Source organism: Lathyrus oleraceus, chromosome 2 (assembly GCF_024323335.1).
Source record: "Lathyrus oleraceus cultivar Zhongwan6 chromosome 2, CAAS_Psat_ZW6_1.0, whole genome shotgun sequence".
NCBI lineage: Eukaryota > Viridiplantae > Streptophyta > Magnoliopsida > Fabales > Fabaceae > Lathyrus > Lathyrus oleraceus.
This window is the reverse complement of record NC_066580.1, coordinates 249,298,004-249,307,525: the sequence shown is the minus strand read 5'-3', so window position 1 is coordinate 249,307,525 and position 9,522 is coordinate 249,298,004. Positions and strand designations below refer to the sequence as shown.

Below are 9,522 nucleotides of genomic sequence, written 5' to 3'. Positions count from 1 at the left end.
AAATATGGATTTGAGTGAGCTCATCAAAACCATGACCCTTGCATTTTCTCAACATTGACTTGAATCTTTCCCAAGCCTCATTTAGAGACTCGTTGCCTCCTTGAGTGAATACCGCAATAGCCGTTTTGGCTTCCATGAATCGGGATTGAGGGAAATATCTTTCTAAGAACTTTTCTTCTAACAAATTCCAATCAGTCATCACTCTCGATGCTTGATCAAGGTACCACTCCTTTGCCTTTCCCACTAAGGAGTGTGGGAACATCCTCTTGAATAATGCTTCTTCACCCGTTTCGTCTATTCCCGTAGAACCCGCAATCTCATAAAATTTAATGAGATGGGTATACGGATCTTCATGATCCATTCCGGTGAATGGATTCGCATAGAGAAGTTGGAGGATTCCGGTCTTCATCTCTGTATTTCTTCCTCCACGGGCAAATTGAGCATTTCTTCTTGGACTATTAGCGGACATTTCGGTACGATTGTCATCCGCCATGTTTCCGTCACAAGCCTCTACAACCACTTCTTCGATTGGAACAAGTGCGGAAGTAGACGCTTCTTCTCTCCGGTTCCTCTCTTCGGCTAGTTTCCTTCTTCTTCGTGTTTTTCTATTGAGCTTCCGAAGTGTCCTTTCAATTTCAGGATCGAATTGAAGTTGCTCCTCCGTTGCTTTTCCTCGCATGCACTAGAATCTACAAAACTAAAAAACCAAGTGAAACAAAAGAGGGATAATAATAAATGTAACACAACTTAAAACAAAGAATTATGTCAATGCTTGTAATATCGACACCAATCCCCGGCAACGGCGCCAATTTATTGAAAAGTATATCTTCGGCAAATATTTTATATCGTATCCACAAAGATTGGTTGATATTACCGCCGTTCTATAATCCAAATGTTATAAGTTTAGAAAGTAACAAGATTGTTTTGTTTGTAAAATTATCTTGTGAGTAAATGTTAATAAAAACTGTAAAATGGTTTTAGTCAAATATAAAAGCTTGGCAAGATTGGAGTTCACTATTTCAAATGCTTATGATTCCTTATGATAAATAAATAGATTCAAGATTATTGACGATGTTCAAGTATCCTCTCAAAGTCATTTATGTCTAAATGATATTGTGATAATCACTATATTGATCCTTAGACGATCTCTCCACCTAACTATCAATATAGCAATCTTTAATGTTTAATACCAAAGAAGAGTAATGAACAAATCTATCTCTACAACTTATTCATTACTTGAAAATCTGTTTTATGTCAAGACTCAAATAATCTCTCTCGACAACTACTCAAATCTGGTTTTCAACTTAGGGTAAAAACAACATTCAATACATCAATAATCTTTATCATATATATAAATCAAAGTGAATACATAAACAGATGAGAATAGCTACTACCTCCAATCTTGACAAAAGGGAGTTTAGCTCCTCATCATCATTGTTCAAAAGCTGAAAGTTAAAGAAGAAAAACTTTGTTTTTCTCTCTTACAAAAATCTCAATGTGTGAATGATAATGAATGAATGGATAATGTGTTTTTCTCTCCTAAAAGAGTTGACATTTCCTTAATTGATCATTTCCATCCAAAGCAGAAAAGCTATCCCAAGGCAGACACCAAAATGGCAAAACCAGTTGGCCTTCAAAACAACACTTTTGACCCAAAAATCAGTTTGCTAGATTCGCAGGGTTCGCGGGGCGAACTAATGCTGTCTCATTCAGTTCGCGGGGCGAACTTTGTTCCCGGGGCAAACTGAAGCTGCCTCAATTTCCTTGCTTTGCAAGCTTCATCCAAAATCTTCCATATTATGATGCTGCAATCCAAAGCTTTCTCACCCAAAAATTCTACAAAACTAATAGAAATGTGAAATAACTATTCAAAACAAAATAAATTAAACATAATTGCATTTATACGAATTAATAAGAATAAAAAGTGTGTAATTACATCAAAACTTGGTAAAAGGGACCAATAAAATGATATAAAAAGTAGTACTAATTGGTCCCTAACAATTACCAACTGACCCCATAAACCAACACGAGTCTTTTCAGCATGCTTTGTTCTCACTCGCAAGCTTTCCCGAAAACTCCCCAAAAGGTCATCCATCCAAATACTACTCTAAGTCAAACACACTTAACTATGAAGTTCTTATCTATTAGGCTACCGAAAGAAGATGCATCTTGTTGGTATAGGTAGTACCAATTAATCCTTATAAGTTTTCCTTCAACCATGTAGTCACATACCTGCACGGCCTCAGAATTCCTCACATTCCAATGTGAATTCAGCTTTTCCCTAGAAGATGCTAGGAGTTTCTCATTATCATGCCTCGTGCATTAACAACCACTCCCTCGCCCTTAGGTGTAACATGTAACCACTCTCTTTCCTCTCTAGCCTCGGGTGTTACATGCCCACCAGCTTCCGCTTGGTTCGTTCCCGAACCACATTGTACCGGGAGATGTCTAGCTCTGATACCATTTATAATGCCCTCGGACTGCTTTCAGGATTATCGACTGACCCCACAAACCAACACGGGTCTTTTCATCATGCTTTGTCCTTAGTCGCACGCTTTCCGGGAAACTTCCCAAAAGGTCACTCATCCAAATACTACTCCAAGTCAAGCACGCTTAACTATGAAGTTCTTATCTATTAGGCTACTGAAAAGAAGATGCATCTTGTTGGTATAGGTAGTCCTAATTAATCCTTATAAGCCTTCCTTCAACCATGCAGTCACATACGCGCACAGCCTCAGGATCCTTCTTATCCCAATGTGAATTCTATTTTTCCTTAGAACCTGCTAGGAGTGTTTCATTCTCATGCCGCGTGCATTGACAACCACTCCCTCACCCTCGGGTGTAACATGTAACCACTCTCTGTCCTCTCTTACCTCGGATGTTACAATTAGCATCTCTCATATCCATTGTACTCAACGAAAACCGTTTTGATTGTTCTTGCTCGAATGGATGTTGTATTTAAGGATTACTCGCGAAAGAATGAAAGAAGAAGAAAAGAAATAGATGGAGTGCTCGAAGAGGATTAGGGCCCTCATGTCTGCGTATCCTTATAGTGCAATATGGAATTCAGAGCTCCATAGTTCATAGAATTAATGGTAGGAGGTGAAAAAAGAGTGATTAGGAAAATGGTTTGAACCAAGGTAATGCGGTTTGACTCAAAAAAGGGGTGAAATCTGAACCCAAAAGGAAAATTGTCATTAAAAACTATGTGGGTAGCCTGAAGCATTAGCCACTATATGGTACGGACAAAAACAAAGAGAATTAAGTGTTTGACATCAAGGAAAACATCTATTGGTTCACAAGCACACACCGAATGGAGCTCAATGAAATAGTGTATTTGGCTCAAAGGGAAAGGTATATCACATGAAGTGAATGAATGTAGTAGGTATTCAATGAATGTAGTGAGTAATGGTACATGGAGATGAATGGAGTGATAGAAAAGTAACCAAAGTCAAAGAAATGAAATATTTGGTAAAAGTGACAGAAGTAGTATGATTTAGAACCAAAGGTAAGGGTATTATTGGAATCCATAAGATAAATGGTATTTGCAACCTAAGAGGAAAGGTAGAATGAACCAACATGTGGGGGGCCATAAGCATCATACCGCTATATATCGTTTGGCAGAAAACAAGGAATTAAGTGTTTGGCATCAAGGCAAACATATCTTGACACAAAGGTGGATAATTATCCTAAAAGGGTATATATGGAATTCCAAAGAAAAATGGTGTTTGGTTTCAAAGAAATGCAATATGTCACTGAGATGAATGGTTTAATTATTGAAGGTAGTTGATATGGATCATGAGAGATATAGATGATGCCCTAAGGTAGGAGAAGGAGGAATAAATAGGAATGTGCTCGCCAAGGATTCGCATCCTCGTGCCTACGTAGTCTTATTTTGCAATGAGAAAGTCAGAGCTCCGTAGTTTGTGGAACTATGAAAACAAAGAAAAGAGATTGGAAGTGATGAAAAGTATAACTTGTACCAACAAAATGGTAGTATGGGAAACCCATAAAGACAAATGAACTTTGAACCACTGAGTAAAGGAGGTATGTACTAAGATGTGGGGGGCCATAGGCATCATACCATTATATTGTCATAACCAAAAACAAGGAATTAGGTGTTTGGCATCAAGGCAAACATCTCTTGATTCACAAGATGGACAATTCTCCTAAAAGGATAGGTATGGAACCCAAAGGAGAATGATACTTGGTAAAAAGAGCGGTATATCACTGTAGAGAACAAACAATTTGAAACCAAATAATGGTATGTTGAATCCATGAAGGAAGTAAACTCTGAACCGAAGAGTAAAAGAGGCACAAACTAAGATGTGGGGGGCCATAGGCATCATACCATTACATTGCCATGACAAAAAACAAGGAATTAGTTGTTTGGTATCAAGGCAAACATCTCTTGATTCATAAGGTGGACAAGTGTCCCAAATGGATAAAGTTTTTTATTTAAAAAAGATGGTATTCATTAATGAAGAATTAATAAATAGGGTAGGTCACGGAGAATCTGAATCCTCGTGCATACGTATTCTCACCGTGCAATGAGAAAGTCAGAGCTCCGTAGTTCGGCTCACTATGACCGGAATAAAGACAACAAGAGACTAAGGCAAGAGAAATGATAAATGATAATTAAAGATGAAGAAGACTTGGCAGTCATTGGATATGAACCACACTAAATTCTATGAGTAAAAGCGAATACGATGAGAAACCGGGTCATTCGTGCCTTACCCAAAGATATTAAGAATGAGTTAATGGAATTCTCCACTCTCATTCATTCTTTACTACTTAAGGCTTGTGGCATGTGATTCTCATCATAACTTTCAAGTTGCTGAGGAAGAAACCTTGTTGCTCCTTATGATGATGAAGACTCTATCAATAATTTGATTTCAATTACATTAAAGTATATGCACACAGGCGAATACCTTGAGCAACTGGGTCATTCGTCCTGTACCCAAGGATAACCTAAACAAGGATAGGAATGATCCACTATCATCATTCTTTGTTACTTAAGGCTCATACCATACAACTTGAATCATTATTGATAAGTTACTGATGGAGACTTCTGGTTGTTGCATTGTTGCTTTGTGAAGGGAGACTTGACAATCATGTGATTTAAATTATGCTAAAGTCTATGAATAAAGATGAATACGGTGAGCAATTGGGTCATTTGTCCCGTACCCAAAGATATTCAGAATGAGTTAAAGGAGTTCTCCACTCTTATTAATTCTCTATTTCCTAAGGTTCATGTCACACAATTTTCATCTTGATTGCCAAGCTCTTAAAAAAATACCTTTGATATGCCTTGCATAATCAACTGATTGATTTGTCTGGGATGCCTTACATGAAAGTCTGAACTTGAGTGATCAAGGGATATTTTATGACTTGAATAGATTGATTTTGTATTACACACAAATTAAAGGATTTAATTTATCAAAATTTCTTTTGATCAACTTAAATCAAAGGGATTGAATTAATGGTTAGTTATGTACAACCTAACCTAAAAGTCAAATGATATTCACAAATCCTAAGTTAAGGGGTCATGCAACAATAGGATCAAATTAATCATCAAATACCAAATATCTCATGAAAGAACAAAGGATTAAAGTGATCAATTAATCTGAATCCAAACCCTAATCTAAGGGAGCATGAAATTCTGTGACTTTTCTAAAACCTAGGGGTAAAAAGGTCAATATACATGGATATGGATTAATTTCTAAATCAAATTCTAATTACAAATTCAACTAAAATATAACTAAATTATAATTAAATCCTATCACAAATCAAACAATAATTCCACAAATTGATTTCATGCCAAACAATAAAATCAACAATTAAATCAAGCAAAAAATCTATTAAAATAGATTACAATATAAAAGGAAAAAGAAATTAATAGAGAACTGTGAAATAAGGGTGTATGGACCAAGATAGATGTAGGGAGAAATGACCACACTCTTGGCACAAAGGCCCATCCATAGCAAGGCCATTTGATCCTACAATGGGTTGGGGGTGCAATAGGAAATCAGGGTGTAAAGTTGAGCAAATCCATGGGCTTAGGGGGACAAGCCAAGCCCAATGCACAATGTTAAGGGAAAGTACATGGCTTCACGTGGATTTCAAAAACCCAACGTCGTTGAAGCAATGACCACTTCTCAGACATCTGACTTGAGATCCACCGCATCCGCCGCGTTGGAAATCGCCTTCGACGGAGGCGGAGAGATAAACTATGAAAATCCTATGTCAATCCACTCGTTTCTTCGTCTTCAATCCATATCTGTAATCCATTTTACATAAATTCCAACCTAATGCCCAAACCGAATCCAAATCAACCAAGAAACCTAATCACAAATTGATAAATTAAATGCTTCTCTCTTGGAATCAAAGCCCAAGGAATTGGGGATTTGATTCCTCATCCTCCAAGCTACATTTCCGTAACTGAATCAAAACAAACGGTAAAAAACAACTCACGCTACCGGAGAAAGATGCAGACGACGATGAAGCTCAGGTGAGTCCTTATCTCTAACTCTTCTTCGTTATCGAATTCAATGTATTCTCCTTTTTCTACTCTCCTTCTGTTGATATGCTGCGTGAGTTAATTGATTGGATCTTCGTGTGAATATTTTAGCGATGAATTACTGTGTGAGGAGTTATTATAAGGTTGTGAGGGTTCGTGAATTGATGAGAGAGTGGGAGTTAATGTGATTGAATGAATATCTACCAAAAACTCCCCAAAGATATTTTGAACTGATAAATTTATAGACTCCCAATTAACAGAGTTTTTGACTCTGTTAATTAAACCATGGGTAAATCAGTTAGGGAATCTCACACTGCTAATGAGTTAGTTAGGGTTAGACGAGTCATTACATGATTAGTTAGTTACTGATGCGGTTATTTCTGGTTTGCTGACTCTGTTGTGAAATACTGCTAATGGCTTGACTCGATGTTAATATTAGTTACTGATGTTGCCATGTTGGTTTGAGGTTAGTCACTGATAACTTGGCTCGATGCTTGTTAATGGCTTGACTTGAATCCTATTAAGACTTAGCAGTTAAAGAAAGTTAGATCAGTAGGTTAAATTCTTTGGCAAAATGGATTGCTTTCATTAGTTTGAGATATGAACTGAAATTAGATATGGTTCTGCAATTTCAGGAATTCGACCAGGGAAAGTCAACTGCTAGCTTGGCATTGTAGGGTTAGCTGGAGAGGTTGATTAGTCATGGCATGATTTATGTTGGCAATGGTCGAATGCAATGTTAAATTATGGACTGTTTGAATTTTCTGTTTTGAAATTGATGCTTATGCTTTAATGTTGTGATGTGTCCTTGTTTGCATTGAATGGTTATTTAAATGAATTCTAACTTGGACTAAAGTTTGGGAATTTGTCATGCAAGAATTGTTATGGCTATGCTAATGAGGCCCTTTTTATGAAAAAAAAAGTTAATTGTATGGTAGTTAATTTGGAAAAGAAATGTTGCAAAACTAAAGAAGTGTTAATGTTTAGTGATTGGTATGCTCATTGATTGTTTGATTGGCTGCATTGTTAGCTTGTTTGAGGCACATGTATGAATCGCTTTGCATAATGCATTTGGTATGTCATTGCCATGAACATAAATTCTTGGAATGAGGAGTTTGTTATGTTTAGATGTATTGTTGGTTTATGTATGCCTAGGATATGGATTGGAATGTTTAGAACTGATTTTGGCCATGATTGATTGCTGCAGAATTCTGACTTTGTTGTAGGCATGGTGGGCAAGATAACAAGTCACAATGCAAGGCATAAAAACAAAGTCAAGGCATAATGACCAAATTTGGCAAAGCTTGATTAATGGAGGAGATGGTCACCATGGGGGACCTAGTAATGGTGCATTTTATGAAGATGGGATGAATATTAGATTTTAGGATGAAAAAAGTGATGGTTGACCAAAAGTCAACTTTTGTAAAAATGTAAAATTTTGATATTTCTTTTTGTAATGAACATTAGACATATTTAATGAATGAATGAATAGCCAATTGTGAGCAGAATGTCCATGATGTATAAGTGAATCCAATTTTACTTTTTGAATGAATCTCATCTAGAACCAATCTTGATACATGAATGAATCAGCCATCTTTAATCATATAAATCACATGAATGAAATGAATTAAGATGCATGGATGAATCAAGAATTAGAAGAAGTTATGGGTCATAATGAATTGATGACAAACAAAAAAAATACTAAAAGAGACCTATGCACTTTGAAGTACCAAGAGACCTAAGTTAATGGCCTAAAAAATGATAAGTAGGTTGCGTATGTGAATGCTTGAGCCAAAGCTTGAATTATATGAAATCTCAACCATGTAGGCATGTAAATCTGATGATGGACGATGCATGACATGCTAGTCAACATCTCTCCCAGATGAATTAGGGTTTCCAATAAGCACAGGGTGACAAGTTAAGCCATAAGGCACATAAGGACCAAAACTTCCCTGATTAGGGTTTCATGAGGCATACCCTTCAATAAAGGTCTCTGAATCAAGCATGATGCTCCACAAGCAAGTCTCCAATGTATGAGCCCCCAATTAGGGTTTAAATAGCCAAGATAAGGCCCAAAGAGTATCCACAACGTCCCATAACCAAATCATCAAGAATTTAGGGGTTGAATGACCTGAGAAGCACCATGATGAAGTCTTCTTGAATCCATATCCCAAAGATCAGGAAAATTAGGGTTCCACTTCCCCTATGATCAGATGAAGAGCCAAGTCACACCTAAGGTTTGATCCACACACAAACCCTAACTTTGTAAGCCATAAAGCCTTGAATCTATAATGATCAAGTATCAATGAATGAATGAATGATACATATGAATGAAATATGAGTGTGTGTAGATGAATCTCAAGTCAAGGGTTGAGTGAAAAGGTGAAAATGGGAGGACAAAATTTGGGGTATGACACCCATTTTTGCTTAAGTTGCCTTTTCCGGTTTTCGACTTAGCGATTTTTTTATTAGGCATGGTATTCTTTGACTGCATCAGAGTTTATAGGGTGTGAGAGCTCTTCATCATCCATAGTTGTAAGAATCAAGACACCTATAGAGAATTTTTTATTTACAACATATAGGCCTTTATAATTAGGAGTCCATTTCCCGCGTGAATCCTTGTGTACTGGAAAGATCTTTTTGAGCAAGAGGTCTTCTAACCTGAATTCCCAAAGACGAACCTTCTTGTCAAACTCCCTCTTGAGTTGCTTTTGGTACAATTTTCCATGGCATAAAGAGGTCATCCACTTCTCATCAATGAGGTTCAACTAGTCAAATCTGTTTTGGATCCATTCAGCCTCTTCTAGCTTGGTCTCCATCAAGATTATCATCGAAGGTATCTCTACTTCGATTAGGAGAACTGTTTCCATCCCATATACTAAAGAGAATAGGATTGCTCCTATTTAAGTGCTGACTGAGGTCCGGTATTCATGCAGCGCAAAGGGTAGCATTTTGTACCAGTCCTTGTAGGTTTTCACCATTCTCTACAGGATCTTCTTGAT

The 9,522-nt window shown here is 37.0% G+C and overlaps 1 long non-coding RNA gene across 2 annotated transcripts; it reads left to right on the top strand.

The window, feature by feature from the left end:
* The first annotated feature begins 5,948 nt into the window (after positions 1-5,948).
* Positions 5,949-8,088, top strand: LOC127119045 (uncharacterized). Of its 2 annotated transcripts, XR_007802569.1 has the most exons (3): positions 6,114-6,511; positions 7,156-7,211; positions 7,728-8,088. It is a non-coding gene; the product is annotated as an uncharacterized LOC127119045 (long non-coding RNA). The 2 variants fall into 2 exon arrangements; XR_007802568.1 differs by lacking the exon at positions 7,156-7,211 and having other exon boundaries at positions 5,949-6,511.
* The last annotated feature ends 1,434 nt before the right edge of the window (positions 8,089-9,522 follow it).